The 22122-nt window shown below is 39.5% G+C and overlaps 1 long non-coding RNA gene across 2 annotated transcripts; it reads left to right on the forward strand.

Moving 5' to 3' along the window:
• The first annotated feature begins 786 nt into the window (after window positions 1–786).
• On the forward strand, window positions 787–21236 carry LOC116588452. Of its 2 annotated transcripts, none has more exons than XR_004284945.1 (4): window positions 787–1035; window positions 10586–10654; window positions 12726–12864; window positions 18578–21236. It is a non-coding gene; the product is annotated as an uncharacterized LOC116588452 (long non-coding RNA). The 2 variants fall into 2 exon arrangements; XR_004284944.1 differs by having other exon boundaries at window positions 12796–12864.
• The last annotated feature ends 886 nt before the right edge of the window (window positions 21237–22122 follow it).

Here is a 22122-nt window from a genome sequence, read left to right on the forward strand (position 1 = left end):
CCCCGGTAATGTTCCCGGCAGATTTCTGCACTGACGGCAGACCACGGTTAATGGGCATACATCTATAAGCATAACTTTAGGCACTAGTCAAGAAAACGGACTTTTTCCTACTTTTTACTGAAGTAGCCGCCTAGATGATTCTGGGTGGGTGGTGATCACATCCCCAGTGTGGCCCATTCTTTTCATAAACTCCTCTTCTGTCCTTCCTCAGCACCTCTCAAACCAGAAGCAGAGCCATCCTTAGCTCCCCAACTGTTCTGTGCTTGTGTTAACTCTTATTAAATATTTACTACACGCCAAGCATTGAGAGTATGAAAGGCAAAGTAAAATAGAGTCACTTAAGTCAAGAAACATTTTTTTTTTTTTAAGTCAAGGAACTTTAAAACGGATCCAGGAGTCCATTAAAAAGTGGGCTGTGTCTGCCTTTAGCTCAGGTCATGATCCCAGTCTCCTGGGATTGAGCCCCGTGTCTGGCTCAGCGGGGAGCCTGCTTCCTCCTCTCTCTCTGCCTGCCTCTCTGCCTACTTGTGATCTCTGTCTGTCAAATAAATAAACAAATAATCTTAAAAAAAAAAAAAAAAAAAGTGGGCTGTGAGCATGTCTTCACCAGATGGAACCATGAACTTTTCACCCGGGCCAAACCACAAATACTCCAAGGACTCCGCTTGAACACCTGCAGGTCGCTACAGGAAGGGACTTTTGCTTAGTGATAGCCTTAGCAACCACTTATGTTTAGCTCAGATGAGTTTTGTCGCCAACCCAATCAAACTTCTTTGTAAACAATGTATACGAGTCTTTCCTTTTTTGCTTTTGCTTGACTTTCGCTCCCTAATTGGGACACTATGACCCTGAATTGTAATTCTTTGATCCCAGATTAATGGTTTTGCCTCATAATTGCCTCCCAACAATTTTAGGTGGACTGAGAACACAATGCAATTTAATTGGCACAGGAACCGCTCGAATGGGTACGATTTGTATTCCTGCTTTACAAAGACAGAGGCTGAAGCTCATACCTTCTGCTTAAACAATTGGCTGGTAATTGGTGACTCAGGCTCGGAACCCTGTTCATTCAGGCTGCACTGAAACACTTCTTCTACCCAGTTCCTTCCACCTGGGATGGGTCCCTAAGTGCCTACATTTAATCGGAAGTGTCAAAGGATAATCCCAAGTAGGAAGTGAGTTAGCGGGACCCGGAATCTCAGGCCACTGGAACCGAAAAGGAGCAGGAAACAATAGTGGGCGTTAAGTGTGATATTTCTTATTCTGGCTTGTTCACCCCCAGCCGTGCAACAGCCTCAGCCTGGAAGAAGAGGTCAAGACTGGCCACATAAGCACAGAGGGGAGAATCTAATGCTTTATTGCTCTTTTTCTATTTCTACCTTTTCAGACTTGTGGGCCTTGGAAATCCATCAGAAAAGCGTGAGAACAGCCTTAGGAGAACTGTTGGCAACACCCCTAGGAGTTGTTAGCCAAAAGCTTCAACCTCCCCTCCTCATCACTGAGAGAGAGAGAGAGAGAGAGAGAGAGAGAGAGACCGGATGAGAGAGACCTGTCTGTTGGGAGTAGTTCAAAGATATTCTTTCCACCAAGAGAATTAGTTTAACAAAAAGGAGCCATTGTGGTTTAGAGAGCTCACCATTGATTACTAGGTCAAGATAAGGATTATTCTCTCCTCTTTCCCTCGGAGACCTTAGATAGTAAAGTACTTTTGACCTTGGGCAATAGAGATTTCTCTGTCCCCATTGAGACTAATGTGGGGAGGAGGGAAGAAGTCAACATCCATTGTACCACTTCTCAGTGCTCCTGTGTACACCGTCAGCCTTCACTCAACCCACAGCCCTGTGGCCCTCACCAGCGGAATCAGGACAAAAACATAACATTCCTAAGACCAGCAATGGCCGTGAAGGGGTCAGAACACGCCACCCTGAGCTATGCTGCTTTGGCATATGGACTGAGCTGAAGGCACTTGACACACAGAAGGTGCAGGAAGCTTCCCCCTCCCCCTTTCTACCTGAAAGCATATCATAAAACTTGCCATGAGAAGGATGTCTTCCCTGCACCAGGAAGAGAACATTCTTATCACCAGCGATGAATGTACAAGCCAACTGACTAAAATAATTCTCATCTTCCATTAGTTTCTTCCATATATTTTCCTCATCACTGCCTCACAGTTTACTGCCCTGAGCCCAAACTCCTTTGTCTTCTCACATCCCCACAATTTATCATTCATTGTTAAAAAAAAATAATCTAAGCTTCGGGACCTAATGGTTCTTTTGGACACCATTTTCATTTTTAAAGACTCACGTGTACAGATAAAAATATTAAGTAAGATTTGTATGCTGTTCTCCTGTTGATCTATCTTCTGTCAGCTTATTTCTTAGACCCTGCCACAGAACGCAGGAAGGTGGCAGAAGGTTTCCCCTTCCTGAGAGCCCTCTTGGAAAGCATGGAAACTCGTTTTTCCAAATAACTTGATGACAAAACTAGGCAAACTGGTGAAATGCCTCTTCAAAATACTTTTCCTCCTTTTTTGTTCTCAAACATGCTATTCACAATCACTGAACAAAGTCTAGAAAATACAAACAAAAAGAAAATGAGTAAATCAAAACAACTCAAATACCACTGTGCAGAGGTAATTACCATTAATACTTCAGTGCAGAATTCTCCCAAGCTGCTTCTGTTTGAGTTAAAACATACACTCCCTCATATACACGACATCATTCGTACATTTTTTGAGTACTTGCCCACCGTTATCTCCAATCACCAGAGCTGAACCAGCATGTTTGTTAAGGTTTCCAAGACACTGTCCTCCAGAAAGATGGTATCCAGCAACATTTTCTGGAACCCACTGTTCCCCTAAAGCCCTTAGCACACCAAATCACCAGGCTCCAAGGATAATGCCAGAAGAGGGAAGAGAGAGTTTTACTATTCAGCCAGGAGGCCCCTCCCCTGGGGCTCTTAGACTTCACTAAGATAATGTAAATGATTGTCGTTCTGTTGCCCCCTCCCAAACATGTAAAATGAGAGCGCAGCCGAGTCAAACTGGTATCCCAGAACATTGGAGAGTCCCAGGGCCTTTGGAGAGGGCGTTGTGATGATGTGCAACGTTGTCAAGAAAACAGAGCAAAAGCCAGTCTTGGGTGTAAGGGGCTCCTCTGCAGCAGCTGGTAAAAGCTGCTGTGTCAGAGGAGCAGAACTTACTTATTAATCCAATATTACACAGCACTTACTAGGCACCAGCCGCTCTACGTGCTTCATCCTGTATGAAGGCAAATCGCACCTTTAGCCTCATTTTTACATGGAGGTTAAGTAACTTCTTGGGATTAGTTCTAGAGTATGTGTGTCTAACCACAGAGCAATGTTGTCCATCAGGGAATGTCCTTGATCAAACGAAGAGCTTCCCTATCCTCTCCCACATATACAGCATAGTAAATGCTCATTTTTTCCAACCAAGCAGAAAGCACAATTTAATTGGTATTGGAAAAGTAAAAACAATGAAAATGGAAATTTGTGCACAAAAAGCTACATAATACCTAAAATAACTAGAATGATTTTATTAGATCATCTTTTTTTTTTTTAAGATTTGATTTATTTATTTGACAGAGAGAAAGATCACAAGTAGGCAGAGAGGCAGGCAGAGAGGCAGGCAGAGAGAGGGGGAGAGAGAGGGGGAAGCAGGTTCCCTGATGAGCAGAGACCCTGATGTGGGGCTCGATCCCAGGACCCTGAGATCATGACCTGAACCAAAGGCAGAGGCTTAACCCACTGAGCCACCCAGGTGCCCCTAGAATGATTTTAGATAGTAACATGCTCCCTGCCCCTGATTTAGCCCGGGTTTCATCTGTCATTCATTAATTTTAACTTCTTCTTTTCTGGGGCAGAGCCCATTTTTTTCTTAATAAATCAAAATTGGACTATTTAAGGCTGTATTTTTCCAAAACCCTGTGACATATCTCATCTTATTGATGAGAAGGTATCCAGGCTTACAAAGGCTAAGGGATTTATTTGTGGTAACGGGGGCAGATCATGAACACACCTTCCAACTATTTCCCCACTCCATCCTGTGTCCTGCCCTCTGTAATCCTGTAACGGGCTTTGAAACCAAGCGAAAATGTGAAGACGTGTGCGATATGTTAACAGACATAGGTAGTTAGATAGACAAATAAATATCTAGACACACGCACAACCATAATATTTCATGTATCTTGAATTCAACCATCTGGTGAATTCACCTCCTAGAACTCAAAATCACCTAATCATTTTACCTGTGCATGCACGGATGGATGGATAGAGTATGTACGGGTTTGCTCACTTCGGGTCCTCTTCTCCCTGCATACCTCACAGAATGGGTTTTTTTTTCTTTTCTTTTCTTTCTTCTTCTTTTTTTTTAATCTTAGTAATTACTCTTTAATGCCCATCCCCTATTTCATCTATCACCATACTCACCTTTCTTCTCATAACCATCAGTTTACTCTCTATATTTAAAAGTCTATTTTTTGGTTTGTCTTTCTCTTTTTTTCCCCTTTGCTTGTTTCATTTCTTAAATTCCACATAAGAGTGAGATCATATGGTGTTTGTCTTTCTCTGACTTATTTTTCCTAGCATTATACTCTCTTGCTCTATCCGTGTTGTTGCAAATGGCAAGATATTATTTTTTATGGCTGAATAATATCTATATACCTATATATCTATATCTATATGTATATCTGTATCTATCTATATCTATATATCCATAGTTTGGCTATTGTAAATAATACGACAATAAACAGAGAGGTGCATGTATCCCTCTGAATTAATGTATTTATATTTTGGGGTAAATAAGCAGTAGGGCAATTACTAGATCATAAGATAGTTCTATTTTTGATTTTTTGAGGAACCCCCATGCTCTTTGTCACAAGGACTGTCCCGGTTTGCATTTCTGGTGACAGCACATGAGCGTTCCTTTTTCTCCACGTCCTCATCAACACTTATTGTTTCTTGTGTTTTTTATCTTAGCCCTTTTGACAGGTATGGGTGACCACAGAACTGATTCTTAAATTCCACAGGTCAAGCCCTCCGGCTTCTTTTCTCTCTGCAGTTGACAGAGAAAACTAAGGCCATCTTTCACTTATGTATTCATTTGCCCACTCATATGTGTGAAACTGCCCTGGGACCTTCTACGCAACTTATAAAAACACCCTCGGTCTCTTCCAACATAAACAAATACACAAACACACACACACCCAGGCATGCCTGCCTACACATGCACACTCACGTGTGTACCCATGAACACACTATGTCCTGCAGTCTTGAATTCCCTCTGGTTTCTAGAGTTTATCGATAAGATGTCAAATTCTCCTTTCATTCATTAAATATTCTATTACTTCAAGCAAACTACAAGGCCCTATATACTAATTACCTAGGTTTGACAAATCTTAACATTTTAACATCAAATCTTAACATTGTACCTTATTTTTCTCTTTTACTGAAGGAATACAGCATTATCAATACTACGGGGCTCACCCATGCTTCTCCTTGACCCTTTCTCTTTCTCTTCCTCATTGAAGGCAACCACTAACATGACTATATCCTATCAAGGGTGCGCATTTTATTAGTGATACATACATTAATTAACACTATTTAATCTTTTGTATTCTTAAAATTTCCTTTAAAGGCAATGCTGTAGAACTATTCTGCTTTGGAAACGTATCTGCAGTGATACATGTATTCATAGTTGGTTGTAATTGCATTTTAGTACTGTGCTACTGTATGTACATTCGCAATTTGTTCATGCTGTTGCCTCTTCATGAATATGTAAGTTATTTCTAATTTTTTCTTAATTATAAAGTCTCATCTCCTGCTCCTTCATGGAAATGAAGATACTGGCCCCAAAGCTTGTAACCTCCCCCGAGACCGCTACGGACCCAGTTTACATGCTCCCTACCCCAGTGTTGAGTTATTCTTTGGTGTATGGGCCCTGGGGGTATCTCTTATTTTTTTGCAAATTTAGCTACACATTTAAAGCCTGTTTGTCATATTTTATCCAGCATATTAGGTGTGACTTAGCAAGGGTGTTTTCTGGTTAGCAGTTCCTTCTCATTACCTAAAAGGGGAAAGCCACTCTTTTCTTTTCTAAACTTTCCTTTTCATCAGTGTCATCGCATTCTATTGCTTCTCTCTCTTTTTTCCCCTCTTCCCATTTCTTGTCCTTTAGATAACAGAATTATCATAAGGTTTGTCCTGACTCTTCTCACTCTAATGTGATCATTTTCACAAACCTAACTGGCCCCTGTGTACTGATGACTCACAAATCAGGGACCCAGAATTCTCCAACCAGAATCTTCCTGACTTTCAGATCTCTATGTCCAATTACTTCCTGTTTATTTTCACCTGAAGGGGCCACTGGCATGTTAAATTCAGTACTTCCAAAACTTAACTCCTTCCTCTCCCCAAATCGTCTCTGTTTTTTATCTCTAAGAGACAGACAATGTCATCCACCCGAGCCATAAAACTTAGTCACTCTCACCTCCTCCCTTTACCTCAAATCTTGGTTTCCTACATCCCACCAGAATCATTAACCACCAAATCCACTCACATCCACCTCCTTTCTCCTCTACTCCGCCCTCCACTTTTTCTTTCTTTCTTTTTTTTTTTGCCTTTTTGGGCCTTTGTCATCTCTCTTTGAGCACTCATAAGAGCCATTTATTTCTGCCTTTGTGTTTTCCAGCTAGGGTTGTCAAATTTAGCAAATAAAAATACAGAATGGCCAGTTAAATTTGAATTTCAGGTAAACAACAAATACTATTTTGGTGTAAATATTTCCAAAATATGGATGGGAACCAGAATTTATCTGGTAGCCCAACAAACACATCTTTAACATTGCTGTCGAAGTGAGCAAAACATTTTACCGTGGTGTTTCTGGCCTCATGTCGTCAACGTTTCCTTGTTGTCCACAGACCATCTTAGGACAAATCTTGACCTGGCACACAAAACCTTCCATGACTGGGCTACTCCATAAGTCTCCAATTTTCCTTACATCTCTCCCTCATAGACTGTGTTCCAGGCACGCTAGGTCTTCTCCTGGAATACATGGAGCTCTTTTCTGTCTCGGAACGTACAGGCCCATCTACCTGAATCACTGTTTCCCAGTCTCTCATTTTTCAGAACTTAGCTAACTGTTACTTTTTCAGAGAGCAGTGCCTGGTTACTCTTTATCTCATTCTTCCCCCTCCTCTTCTTCCTCTTCTTCTTCTCCCTCTTCACCTCCTCCTCCACTTCCTCCTCCTCCTTCTTTTTAAGATTTTATATTTATTTATTTGTCAGAGAGAGAAAGTGAGCACAAGCAGGGGGAGTGGCAGGCAGAGGGAGAAGCAGGCTCCCCACCAAGCAAGGAGCCCAATGTGAGACTTAACCCCAGGACCCTGGGATCCTGACCTGAGCCGAAGCCAGACGCTTAACCCTGACTGAGCCATCCAGGCATCCCTCCTCATCTCATTGTTGTTACTTTTCTTTTCTTTTTTTTTTTAAGATTTTATTTTTTTATTTGACAGACAGAGATAACAAGTAGGCAGAGTGGCAGGCAAAGAGAGAGGAGGGGAAGCGGGCTCCCTGCTGAGCAGAGAGCCCAACACGGAGCTCGATCCCAGGACCTTGGGATCATGACCTGAGCCAAAGGCAGAGGCTTTAACCCACTGAGCCACCCAGGTGCCCAAAATTGTTTCTTTTCTTAATAACACTTTCACAATCTGAGAGTATCTTGTTTATTTGCTCATCAGTTTATTATCTAACTTTTCATTAGATCAAAAACTTAACTTGTTCACCACTGTACTTCCAAGGCTTAGTAGAGCTCCTAACACATGGTTGGCACCCAATTAAATATTTATAGAACAAATAAACAAATGAATAGGTGAATGAATGAATCAATGAATGAACAAGCAAGTGAAAAAAATGAATGACTAGTTAAGCCCTCTAGCCATGAGTTCCTTTTGAGTCTTTGCTTATGCCCTATGCTTCATGCCCTATCTTAGTTTGGGTTGCCATAACAAAACACCCTAGAGTGAGTGGTTTAAACAATAGATATTAATATTTCCACATTCTGGAGGCTAGAAGTTGAAGATCAAGGTGTTAGCATGGCCAGTTTCTGGTGAGGACTCTTTTTATGGCTTATAGAGTGTTGTCTTCTCACTGAATCCTCTCACAGTAGAGAGAGAGATAAGCAAGCTCTCTAGAATCTCTTCTTTTTATTTATTTATTTATTTATTTATTTATTTATTTATTTATTTTTATTTCCAGCATAACAGTATTCATTATTTTTTCACCACACCCCGTGCTCCATGCAATCCGTGCCCTCTATAATACCCACCACCTGGTACCCCAACCTCCCACCCCCCGTCCCTTCAAAACCCTCAGATTGTTTTTCAGAGTCCATAGTCTCTCATGGTTCACCTCCCCTTCCAATTTCCCCCAACTCCCTTCTCCACTCTAAGTCCCCATGTCCTCCATGCTATTTGTTATGCTCCACAAATAAGTGAAACCATATGATAATTGACTCTCTCTGCTTGACTTATTTCACTCAGCATAATCTCTTCCAGTCCCGTCCATGTTGCTACAAAAGTTGGGTATTCATCCTTTCTGATGGAGGCATAATACTCTATCCCCAGGGGTACAGGTCTGTGAATCACCAGGTTTACACACTTCACAGCACTCACCAAAGCACATACCCTCCCCAATGTCCATAATCCCACCCCCTTCTCCCAAACCCCCTCCCCCCAGCAACCCTCAGTTTGTTTTGTGAGATTAAAAGTCACTTATGGTTTGTCTCCCTCCCAATCCCATCTTGTTTCATTTATTCTTCTCCTACCCACTTAAGCCCCCATGTTGCATCACCACTTCCTCATATCAGGGAGATCATAAGGCACAAATCCCATCATAAAGGTCCCATCCTCAAGACCTCATCTAAATCTAGTATCTTCCAAAGGCCCCAACTCCAAATACCATCTCGTGGGGTTAAGGGATAATATCTGATTTTGGGGAGACATGATTCAGTCCACAGCATGCCGCAAGCATAGTGCCCATTCTTCCCTTCTGTGTGCTCAAGAATCACCATCTCTATACAGAGATTCCAGGTGAAATAAATCACTCCTTCCTTTGAACCTCACCAATATCCTATGTACCTGTTGTACTTCATTGTAACTGCTTCCCTCTCTGAGACTGTAAGTTCCCTGGGAGCTGTACCAACACTTCAGTGTACCGTGTCTGGCATAATGTCTGGTACTATATTCCCAAATTTCAATACAACTCAACAAATATTCATTAACTGCATAGATAATTGGATGAATGAACAGTAGCATCTAGGAAGGCAGTGTAAAATAACTCGGGTTGGATAGCCAATATTCATACTATAAAGCTCATAAAAAACTGCTCATAGAAAATATGTTCTTGGACTCCCAAAGTCTATTTATAGTTAGTTTTCATGGTATTCATTAATTTGGTTACATGATTTTCAAGTCAACTTGCATTAGTTTGCTGGGGTAGCCATAACAAAGTACCACAGAGTGGGGAGCTTTAACAATAAAAATTTATTTTCTCACAGTTTTAGAGATTAGAAATTCTAGATAAGGTGTTGGCAGGATTGGCTACTTCTGGGGGCTCTGAGGGAGGGATCTGTTTCAGACTCTCTTCTCCATCCTCCCTGTGTCTTCACATCCTCTTTCCTCTGTATGTTTCTATGTCCATATTTTCTCTTCTTCTAAGGACTCTAGTCGTTTGGATTAAGCCTACCCTAATGACCTCATCTTAACTTGATCACACTTGCAAAGGCTCTATTTCCAAGTAGAGTCACATTCTGAAGTACTGGGGGTTAGAACTTCAACATATAAATTTGGGGGGCAACATAATTCTGCCCATAACACAATCTCTGTAATGTGAACGAGAAAAGTGGCAGGCAGTGCTGGTCTAAGCAGTCACATATCTTCAGAGAAAGAAGTGACAACCAATCACCTGAAACCAAAAGACAGAACATGGTGGACAGGGGGTAGGTAAGGAGCAGCAGTGGAAAACACATCGAAAAGTAAGCACAACCTATATTTAAACTATATTTAAAACAAATATTAAACTATTAAGCTATATTAAAACAAAAACAAACAAACAAAAACCAAAAAAAAAAAAAAAAAAAGAAAAGAAAGGTTGGCCAAAGGGCAGAGTGTATTGCTGTTCAGGATAATAAGAGTCTGTAGGACAATATCTGGTTCTGTATAGAACTTAAAGGGGCAGGAAGAGCTGTAATATATTTTATAAAGTGGTCTTTCAAGCACAGTTACATTGTTTTAAATAGTGCTTCTTAAATGTAAACCTCCAGCCACATAAATATTTCATTATTCAGTCCTCCTGTGATCCCAGTGGTTCCTAGTAACTCCCAACTCCAGGTGAATCACCATAGATCGTAGAATAGAAGTGAGATAAAAAAATATCAAGTAATTCCCAAAAATGGGTTAAGATACAGGAATATGCATTCAGATGAGAAACATCATGTGTAAAAGAAGACACTTTCTATCATTTAATTCTTATGCTTGTTCTTAATTTCTCCTTTGCCACCCACCTTCTGGAGGATCCTGGAAGAATGAATCACCATGTGTGAAGGAAACTCAGGAGTATTGGTTTCTTGGAAGTCTGACAGGTGACTCATATTTCATAGATTTTGTCTTAAACAATTTCATTTGGAAAAAAGCTTTCACATTTCCCAAATTTACAGTATGTCTGTTAAAAAATTTAAATATAAAATAAATACAGATAAAATAATACCTAGCTTGTTAAAGCTGGGAAGTGTTGTATACTTTCTGTAGTATAAGATAGTCTCATTTCATTATGTTGTCTTCTACACTAATGATTTTAACCATAACTACAATCAATAATTGTATTAATTAAAGTAATGCTAATTGCTTTGGCAAGTACATGACCAAAATTATGTTTCTGTTCAAACACCGCCGCCTTGAATATTTTACTGGAGACAACTCAGCTCTGTCTTTAGTGATTCTAGCACTTCTATATTTGAAAATAAGTCAAGTATGAGGATACTTTCTATTATATTTGAATCAATAGAGAGTGAACTCTGTACATTGGATATTCCTGAATTCTTTCTTCTCTAAATTAGAAGGTTTAGTTTTGGTCTGGATTTCTCTATATTTCTGAAATCTCCTGGTAGAATTTTTCAACTTAGGCCAGTGTCTGGACTGAAGTAACAGTGGAGCTTACCAATTTAATGCATCACATGCCATAAATAGAGTGTTTTTGTAGCACTTCTATTTCTTTAAACAGCCAAGTATCTTCACAAAAATGAGATAGCATTGATCTCCTGGTATATAAAAAGGTTAATGAAATACTGTACGTAGAGCATATAGCACAGTACTATCATCTGCAGGAAACAGCAAATAGTCAATGTACAGAATATGACCTTATACAAGTAGCACTTAGAAGGATATGTATCCAGATGTCAGCCGTGATCTGCTCTGCTTGTTCCTATTTTGAGTGTTATTTCTTTTTCCTATCTGTATTTCTCTGTTATAAAAGCATTTACAGGGGCACCTGGGTGGCTCAGTGGGTTAAAGCCTCTGCCTTCGGCTCAGGTCATGATCCCAGGGTCCTGAGATTGAGCCCCGCATCGGGCTCTCTGCTCAGTGGGGAGCCTGCTTCCTCCTCTCTCTCTCTGCCTGCCTCTCTGCCTACTTGCGATCTCTGCCTGTCAAATAAATAAATAAAATCTTTAAAAAAAATTTAAAAAAAGCATTTACAGCTTTGTAACAAGATTAAGAAGTGATTTTTTTCATTTTTAAGATAATATTTTAAATTCAGTGCAGGTATTTATTTATTAATTTTTCTACATCAGAAATTCCCCCATTGATTGGTTAGTCCAAACAAACCATTTGCAAAATGGGTCTTATTTCTCCATCAAGAGTCATGTGTTTAAATTTTTGTTAGTGGCATAAAGATACAATTGTAAGCATATATGAAAGGAAATGTTTTCTGGCCTACGAAAGCAGTCATCTTTTTCCTTCATGAGGCTATATTTGGAGGAAAAGTATTAACACCAGATAACCTGATAATCATAATAGCATTTCCAATTAAGATGAGCTGAGTCACTGCCTGAAAGTCGAAATAACCAGATGTGCCTGAAATTCTGTGATGGCTCCCATTCTCATCCTGTGTCTACTCTGAAACCAAACTCAGTTTTTTGCTACATCCTCAAAATAAACCCAACACTACAATGCATTCATAAGTACTATCAATTTTACTGGTGATTTCTAGGGGAAATGAGGAAAATAAATTACATCACGTATTGCCAAGAAAAGCTCAAGGGAAGTTAGTCGTCACTCTTTGTTCCCACATTCCCTTTCCTTACCTGCCAATCAAAAAATTCTGTTGTCTTAACATTCAACTCCAGCCTTTGGCTTGAATTCTTGATTATCAGAAAGAAACCCAAGCGGGTGACGAGGAACGCCCTCCACAGACTATAGCCATCACCACCACAGTCAAAAAACAGATCAATAGTGTTAGTGAAGTCTCCCCCGGGGGGGTTTCATGCTCCATCCCAAGCACTTTATCAAAATATTTACCCACCAAAGCCGGTGTGTGTGTGTGTGTGTGTGTGCGTGTGTGTGTGTGTGTGTGTGTGTGTTGGAAGTAGTTGTGAAATTCTGCAGGCAAGAGAATATTGTTTCCACCAGGTAAATAAATATGGAATATTGTCATAGATCCATAAACAGAGTATGAAAGTGACAAGGATGCTTTCAGTTTTGATCCCAGCCTGTCTTTGCCCCCCAGCTTTGGCTTCTGATGAGAAGGAGCAGGCCAACCCAGAGCTCCTGGTGCTGGGATGAGGACTCTTTGAAGGTAAGTTCCCTCTGTGTTGGCAGCTTTCTGGATGCCCTTTCAGAAAGAACATAGCAGTGGCTTCTGAGGACACATGGAGCCTCCCAGGGCAAGTACTTTTTAAGAAAACTTTTTTAAAACCTAAAAAAAAAAAAAAAAATTTTTTTCTCTATACTTTTATATAACACACTTGACTGATTAACATGAATTTTAATTTGACATTTACCCAGCAAACTTCTACTCCGATAGTCATGTGTCCTGTTGGAATACAAAGCTATCTATAACATAAGAGTAAGAAATCTTACCTTGATAACTGTCATGAATCCAAATTCAAGCCTTTTTCCAACTATTGACGCCATCACTCAGCAGCCATTTACTAATTGCCTAGTTACTGTTTCCAAGTATGTGGGCTTTGGCTTGTAAAGTCACAGTAGGAAAAGAGGAAAACTCAGCCTACAAAGTTTCCATCAAATAAGTCTAAACTCCAGACATGTCTTGAGTCACTCTGACTCTACTTGGTTATTGAAATTATATGGAAACTTTTTCTACCCATTGGCACCACTAAAACCTCCAGACAACTGGTTTCTAGCCTTATGGTACACTGTGCTGTTTTTCCCTAATTGCTTTTTGAAATGTAAGAGAGTCTAATTCTTCCACTTTCTTCCTTGCTGTTTTAAGGTTTCCAAACTTACACTTACATATTATCTAAGCTATTCTTATTTTGAAGTAAAGATGACTATAATTTTAGGTTTTAATGTTTCTCTTCTTCATTTGGTGTTGCTTCTCAAAATCAAAGTCACCTGCCATTTTAAGGTGGCCACATTTCATGGTTGTCTCAGACATCCCTGATGAACACAGCTTTCCCGCAGTGATCTGGGAATGGAAGTGCATTTTCCCTGCCTGGTCCCAGGCTCTCCTTTGATGGATCCTTCCCCATTATCAGCATCTTGCCCTCCAAGTTTTATCTAGAGATCTCAGGCAACAATCATCTCTAGAGATCCCCCCCAAAATACAATTCAAAATAAAGCCCATAGATTTAGGATGAATTTAACAAATCTTTGGTAGGAACAGTTCAAATTTTAAAAGGAAAACACTTCGGGGCATACTTTTCAGAGGGGGACATCATACTAGAAGAGAACAGTACTCTAAATTCTCTGAATTTCACTTGCTACACCTGTACCTACTCTCAGGAGTGTGAAGAGAAGTGAGATGGTGTAAGTAGAAGTAAGTAGTATTGTGTAAATTCATGTAAAAAGTTGTGAGATCTATATGGCCAATAGACTAGTTAACAGTATTACACAATGACATTTCCTGATTTTGATATTTTACTACAGTCATGTGAGATGTTATCACTGGGGAAAGCTGGGTGAAGGATATACTGGACTCATTGTTCTAATTTTTCAACTTCCTGTGAATCTCTAATTATTTCAAAAACACTTTGAAAAAGGGTGATAAATTTAAAGTCTTCCTAGAAAGGAACTAGGCGCTAAAGTAATAATACTAAAATTATACCTTACCTGCCTCATTTTCAGTTATCTTTTATGTCCCGAAGTGCAATGCGTATGATTTTAAAGTAACTAATAACTGGGAAACCTCGGTGGCTCAGTGGGTTGAGTGAGCTTGACTCTTGGTTTCGGCTTAGGGCGTGATATCATGGGTCCTGAGATGGAGTCCCAGGGCCCGCTCTGTGCTCAGCGGGGAATCTGCTTGAAGATTTGCTCCCTCTGCCCCTCCTCCAACTTGTACACGGGGGCTCTCTGTCTCTCTCTATCAAATCAACCAATCCATCTTTAAAGTAACCAATAACTACTCCCTCAATACAATTCATTCAACAAGAAGCATCTTCAATCCTAAAAAAAATTTTTTTGGAAAACCATTAATGTGGTTTTTCTCTTTTGCCTGTTTTGAGCACAAGTATTCATCCTGGCTTGCCCAAAGATGGAAGAGAGTAAAGTGAGGGAAATCAATTATGTTTTTTTCATTCATTCACAAATATCAAATGAAACACTGAGGTTCTGATGTTCAAAAATAGGACTTTTCCCAGAGACCAGGGTCTTTCACCACAGATTATTATTTGGGGAAATGAGCACCTACATTCCTTGATCTCCCCTTCAACACACTCAGGAACTGACCTGACTGCCAAGACACAGAGTTTTCAGTGCAGGGGATCCAAAAGAAGGAGGGAAGGTTGCTCTTTATTGACCTCATCAGACTGTGGAAAGAAGGAGAAAACAGAAAGTGGTGACAGTCAGATGTACATATCAGTTTTTACATCGCTGGTCTACTGACCAAATGTGTTAGGTTCATGATGAAATAGCTTTCAAAGGTACAGGGCAGGTGGCCAGGTACTGTGGCCCCAGGGAGGAAGCTGCCCACGTAAGGCAACAGGGTACAGTCACCGAGACAGGGAGGAAAGGAAGTTCCTGAAGCTCACTTTCCTGAGCTGCTCAGTTTCCCTGTGGCATGGATCCTGGTTTAGAGTCAGCTTGTGTGGGAAAAGAAATCCCACATTAGGGGGTGGGATTGGATTTCCAGGCCAACTAGATGGAGAAGATGTGGTAAGAGACTCAGAGGCTCAAGTGTCCAAGCCAAATGGAAGGACCTCGAGCTCAGCACTGCTAGAGTTCAACACTGGGGACCAGTAGGGCAATTCCACGGCAAGGCAGAGAGGAAGGTACGTCTCAGCGCAGAAGATGTCAGCCAGAGCACACTCATGGATGATGGGAAGCCAGGGTTCTCCCCCCATAAGACCACAAGGCCACCAAGTCCACCTTTCTTTTGTTTAAACCTGGACATCATCCAAGAGAGGAAAAGAGAATGAAATATTTTCATCCTAAAGCATCCCAACACCACCCCAAAAGATTGCTTTTACATTATAAGGTCACACAAAGCTTTAAACAGGATGAGGCTTGGGTTCAAGTTTTTTCCCTGTCAGTCAGCAGATGGTGACTTCTCTGCACAATGAATTAGAGCATAGTGAGTTATGAGTTAGATATTTTTTAGTTTGCTATATGCCTTGTCAACAACAGGCACTCTGCAGGGTATCTGGGAAGCTAAAGAAAAGAAGGAAGACTAAAGCTGAGCAGAATTTGTTCTCACTGGGATTTAACTATAGGGAGGACAAATCACATTATTGCATCTTTATGTGTAAGGTTTCTCTTAAGCATAGCTTAGTACAGCCAAAGTGGTTAACGCTTTCCTAACAAGTATAAATGGGGCTGACAGTTTTGCTTAGCATGTAACAAGCCCCTTAATCAGACAGCCTGATCCTGTATCAGTTGCTGGTACAAAGATGCATGAGATAAGATTTCTACTCACAACTTGCTCACAAGCATATAAGTAAATAATTGTGATATCATGAATGCTGGGGCTCAAGTTACTTTTAAGAGCAATGATGCCAACAGAAGTTCTGAAGAGAACAAAGATCCATCAGCCAGCCTTTCACCCAGACTCCAGTCAGCCATGTTATTGAATCACTAATATGTCTTGTAATAGCACCCTCCATAATGGTTCAAAGAATTACATTTTAAAATGTGCTGAGTTGTATATTTTCAAAAAAAAATGTGTTATTTTCCTGCAAGCTAATATTTAAGACTGGACTAAGTTCTTTCACATGGGGGTCTATAGTCCCAGGGTAATTTTCAGAACAAGTAACAGAGTATAGTAACGGCAGTTTTCTCTTTTCTAAGCATGTTTCATGTGTTAGCTCACTTCCTCTTTACAGCAGGTATTAAACTGTCCAGTTTTAGCAACAAAAATGAACCGCACAGAGTTCGGGCCGTATGCTACAGGGGCCCCGCCTTTTAACTGGCGAGCTGTTCTTCCCGTTCGTTCCCTGTCCTTTCTCCAAAGCACTTGGCAGGCCCTCCCGTGTACGACTTGTTTTACAAATTGGCTCCATTGCTCCACATTTACTAAGGATATTCTTCAGAACGCTAGCACTTTACGCACAGGTTGCTGGCCGCCTTTTGTTTTAGTTACAAAGTTTTGTTTCTGTTGTTGTTGTTGTTTTCTCTTTTACTGAAAAAAAATCCTTGGAGCCTTTGATCTATTAATGAGCACGTATAGACTTCCAAAGGACATGATCGTGTTTAATGCTTCCCAAACATATAGACCATCTGTTAATAGATTAAACCTTTAAATCAGGTTTCTCCAGAGATATAGAATTAATAAGATACACATACCAATACACACACACGAATACACACACACATATGTACCCACACATTATATATTATATATAAAATAAGATTTATTTTAAGAAACTGGTTCACACGGGGCACCTGGGTGGCTGAGCCAGTTAAGTGTCTGACTCTTGATTTCAGCTTAGGTCATAATTCAGGGTCATGCGATTGAGCCCTGGATTGGCCTTGCTACCGGGTGGGGAGCCTACTTAAGATTCTCTCTCTCCCTCCCCCTCTGCCCCCAGTCCCTTTCCTCTTCCCTTTCCCCTCCCCAAGCTCTCTCTCTGTCTAAAAAAAAAAAAGAAAATAAAAAGAAAGAAAGAAAAAAGAAAAAGAAAAACTGGCTCATGCAGTTAAGGAAGCTAGAGAATCCAAAATCTGCAGAGTGTTTCTGGAAACCCAGGGAGGAGCAAGTTTGCAGTTCAAATCCAAAGAACTAATGTTGTAGATGAAGTCTGAAGACAGTCTTTTGGAGAATTCCCTCTTGCTTGGAGAAGTTCCTGTTTCTGTCAAGCCTTCAACTGATTGGGTGAGGCCCACCCACATTACAGAGGGCAATGTGCTTTTCTCAAAGTCCACCTACGTAATGCAAATTTTATCCAAAAACACCTACACAGAAACATCCAGAATAGATCCAGCCATGTTAACACATACAGTGAGACATCATACCTGAGTAGGATTCCACAGATGTTACCTTAGAAAACCCTGCCTCAGCTAGATTATCAGCTAGAAGGCAAGACCTGAGTTTTAAGATTCTTGTATCCTTCAATATCATGATTAATTAATAGTAGTAGACTTTAGTTATGGTAAAAATGGAATAAGCAGTGAACTTGGAGCAAAAAAAAAAAAAAACAAAACAAAAACCAAAAAAACATGGAGTCCAATCCTGGATTAGCATTCTAGTAAATTTGAGGTCTTGAGTAAATAATTTCAACTCCATTCTTACCAGGTTTGTTATATGTGAACGGGGAACAATCACAACTGTGTCAAAAGATTGTGGAATCAAATAGCAAGACAGGTGAAAGTGTGTGGTGCTTTTTATGAATTAGAAAGTGCTTCACGAAGCAAACAATTATAGCTCAGGACAAAAGACTATATCAAAATATGGCAATGCCAAAGCACATCTCTGAAAATCAAAACATTCCATCTTATTTTATTTCAGTGTCACCAAAGCAGGGAAGGGGTTAAATGATGTGAAATTGTCAATGTTTAGCAGTTTTTTAAATTGAATGGCAATTTCTTAAAGCTCATCCTGATACCATAATAGGAATAGAGTATAAAATGCAGTTATGCTTGGGGTGATTGCTAACAGACTTGTTATTGCAAACTAGAACTTGATACACCCTATTCATTATTGTCTCTGCCTGTAAGGAGATTTTACCCTGGAACAATGTGACTTAAAGTACCTGTTAAACACAACAAAAAGAAAAAAAAAAAAACTCGATCACTTTTTTTAGTTGGTTGCAACTTTAAAAATAATTTCCTTTATCTTCTTTCTTTCTTTCTTTCTTTCTTTTTCTTTTTTTTTTTTTTTTTTTTTTTTTGGTAAGGTGGATCCCAGGAAATGGTGAAGAGAGGTTGTGGAGGACAAGAAAGTTTTCCTAACAGCCACACTGGATTCCTACAGCTCCTCGGGCACACCAGCCATGTGCCTTTGTAACTTCCCCCATGAATCTGCCTGGTTAACACCTTATCTCATTCAAGTCTGATTATATCTCAGCTTCTCAAGGAAGGGTACCCTGACCACCCTATTTTATGTTTCTAGCAACCTGCCACCACAACCTATTTTCCTGATGCTTTTTCCTCTGATTTACTTTTTCTGTTTTTTCTTTTCTAGCACATATCACTTTTTCACACATACAGTTTAATTTTCTTATCTGTTGTATCTATTATTTCTTGTCTTCTTTGCTAGAATATAAGTTTCTCAAGGCCAAGGGTCTTTGTCAAGTTTGTTCATTGATTATATAAAGCCCCGGGAACAGTGCCTGGAACATAGGAACTCAATAAATGTTGGTTGAATTAAGAGATTTAATGAGAAGATCTTGAATAGGAAAAGGTGATTGGTTCCAGATTCAAAAGAACAGTCAAGAGAGGAAGGTATTTAGTATCAAAGTAATCCATTAAAATTTGATTCTAAATTTCTTTTTTTAAATTTTGAAAAAATTTGCTTAACTGCCATAAGAGGCAGAGTTTGGAATCTGAGGGGATTCTTGACGAAATCTCTGTAGCTTATTTTCTGAGATGAGATCCACAGAAATCTGGCAGAAACTCATGAAACTACCGCCAAGGCCAGTTGATCTGAGCCACTGTGGTCAATCCATTTCCGTTTTTTGTTTTTTGTTTCTTCCCCTTTCCAATATCCCAGAGCAACAGGATAAACTATGCCATTGGGTCTTCTTCTCTCCCCTTAAATTCCTTATGTGGCCATAACTTATAAAAGTATTCTTGGACTTACCCAATGGATAGGGATTGTAATAAAAGCAGGCCAAATTTAAAGATCAGGGCAACCACTAACCATGATGGGGGATACTATTCATGTGACTAACTCCTTCTGGCAGGAAATAGAGGAGTCAAACCTGCAAATCCCAGCGCAAAGAACAACCTGACACAATCCACAGATCTGAGTCACTGAGGCTATGCCTAAACCCAAGTGAAGCAGAAGCAATTGCTTGGTTAGTTCAAAATGAGTGCTTTCTATTTCCTTAGGAGACTAACAAACCTCCTAAGCACCACATTAAATAGACAAGACACTTGTAATCATTAGGCAAATTTTCTTAGTTTCGAGAAACGGAAGAACTTTTTTATATCTTTGCTCATCCCTTGGAGACATAGAACATTATTCTTTAATTGAGTATGCCTTAAAAGAGGGACTAAATAGCCTCTCCAGGTGTCTTCTAGATCCACACATCTTTAATTTATCCATGGACAAACATAATATTGTAGAAGAATTGAAGGAGTGTAGCTCTAAGTCTTGGTCCTGCCTTATTAGTCATCATCCAGCTGCCTTTATACTGTGGATCGGGGAGGCACAGTTGTACGAATTCACTGTCACTGGAAGACTGAGGTTTGTTCCTGTCTGGAAGTTTGTTCAAGCGTGAGTCCACTGATTGAGGCAGTGATTGTGGTCTGCCAAGGGTGCTGTGTAAAAAGGAAGTCGTTTCTTCCAACAGTCTTGTTTGTGTTTTCCAAACTGTTTCAGTTTATGTTCTGTTTCCATTCCCATGCTCAGCCCTCCCAAAGTAAACAGATGACAAGTTGTGGTGGTGGGATAGTGGTGAGGCAGGGGTGGGGATGGAGGTGGAGGAAGGAAGAGATGTCCCCAGGGCAAGAGGATTTTCAAAGAACCCAAATGTAATTTGGAAATAAACTCAAGTGCCAAAAACCAGATGGGATTTATAGCCTTGAGATCAACCCAATCTGCAGGCACAAATACAGACTCCTAGAAATTCCATTTACTTATTCTAAAATGACCAAACACTCCAAGACATTCTTATACCAAACTCCAGCTAAACTGGTGGCTGAAGATCAATCTTGGACATAGCAGTAGGTATACTTCTTTCTTCCATTCATCCCACCCATCCACTTCTGCTGGTCCAGAAAACTCATTTCTTTCTCAGACTTTCTAGAAGAATAGACCATGAACTCCCTTAATTCCAACCATGGCACTACAAATTCTTAAATTTTAAAAAAAAAAAAAAAAAGGAAAGAATAGGGAAAAAAAAAAAAAAGAAACAAATGCATTGAGAAAATAAACTTCCAGAATTTTAACTCATTCTGAAAAATAAGCCAACATTTAGAATTTCTTTCTTTCCAAGTCTACTCCCAAGACCTTAGCTGACCTCACGTGGATTAGAAAGTTCTCTTTCTGCAAATGAAACTAATTGTAAACCTTGATTCAGTAGCACTGGAACTGACAAAAATCTCCCTTTAACGTACCTGTCTACCAAAATACATACAACTAAAAATAGCAGTAACATGTGGTTCCTCTGTTTAAAGGCAAATAATTCTATTGTATTATTATAACTCACATAGAAAGCACTTGTCAAAAATTAGTTGATCATGTATTTCTACGTTAGCAGAATAAAAAAAAAGACAATTACATAATGTGAGATGACATAGTTCTTTTGTCCAAAAGTAAAAAAATAACTATATGGTTATAGTTATACAATTTACATAGTGTTACAATGAGCAACTGTTACTTTCATGATTCAGAAAGCATAAATTATTTCCATTTTGGTGGGGGAGAACTATATCTCATTAAATGTGGATTTTGAATATACCAATTTAGAAATCAAAGTTGTGTCAATATAGTACATTTGGTTTTAGAAAATAAAACTACCAAATATATGTCTGCCCACCTCCAGGAATTTTCCCAAAGGATATACTTCCAACAAAATTGCATGTGCATAAGATTATTCATTGCTGTATATTTATAACTACAAAATATTGGAAAAATCTAAGAGGTCTTACATAGTAGATTGGTTTAATAAACTGTGGTAGCCCACAAATTTGATACGTAGATGAAACAGACCAATTCTTTGAAACACAAAATCTGCTCAAACCCACAGAAGAAGAAATGGATGATCTGACTAGATGATATCTATTTTAAAAATTGAATCAATAGTTAATGACCCTTTAAAACATCAAGCACCAGGCCTAGATAGCTCACTGGTAAATTCTACTTAAAGAAGGGTTTTACCAATTCTATTGTAAGCAATAGAGAATCTCTATAGAAGCACTTAACATACTTCCAAACTCATTTCATAAGGATAACATTACCCTAATACCAAAACTAGATAAAGACATTATAAGAAAAGAAAGGTAAAGACCAATATCTCATATTAACATAGATTCAAACACCCCCAACAAAATATTAGCAAATTGAATCCAACAATGTATGAAAATAATTGTACTCTATGACCAAGTGGGATTTATCCCAGGTAAGCAAGGCTAGTTAAACATTTGGAAAACAATTAATGTAATCCATCACACCAAAAGGCTAGAAAAGGAAATATTAATAATCATGCCAATAAATAGATATTAATAGAAAAAAGAACTGGAATAGACTAGGAAAAAAACATTTGACAAAATCCAA

This window comes from Mustela erminea, chromosome 4 (assembly GCF_009829155.1).
Source record: "Mustela erminea isolate mMusErm1 chromosome 4, mMusErm1.Pri, whole genome shotgun sequence".
Classification (NCBI taxonomy): domain Eukaryota; kingdom Metazoa; phylum Chordata; class Mammalia; order Carnivora; family Mustelidae; genus Mustela; species Mustela erminea.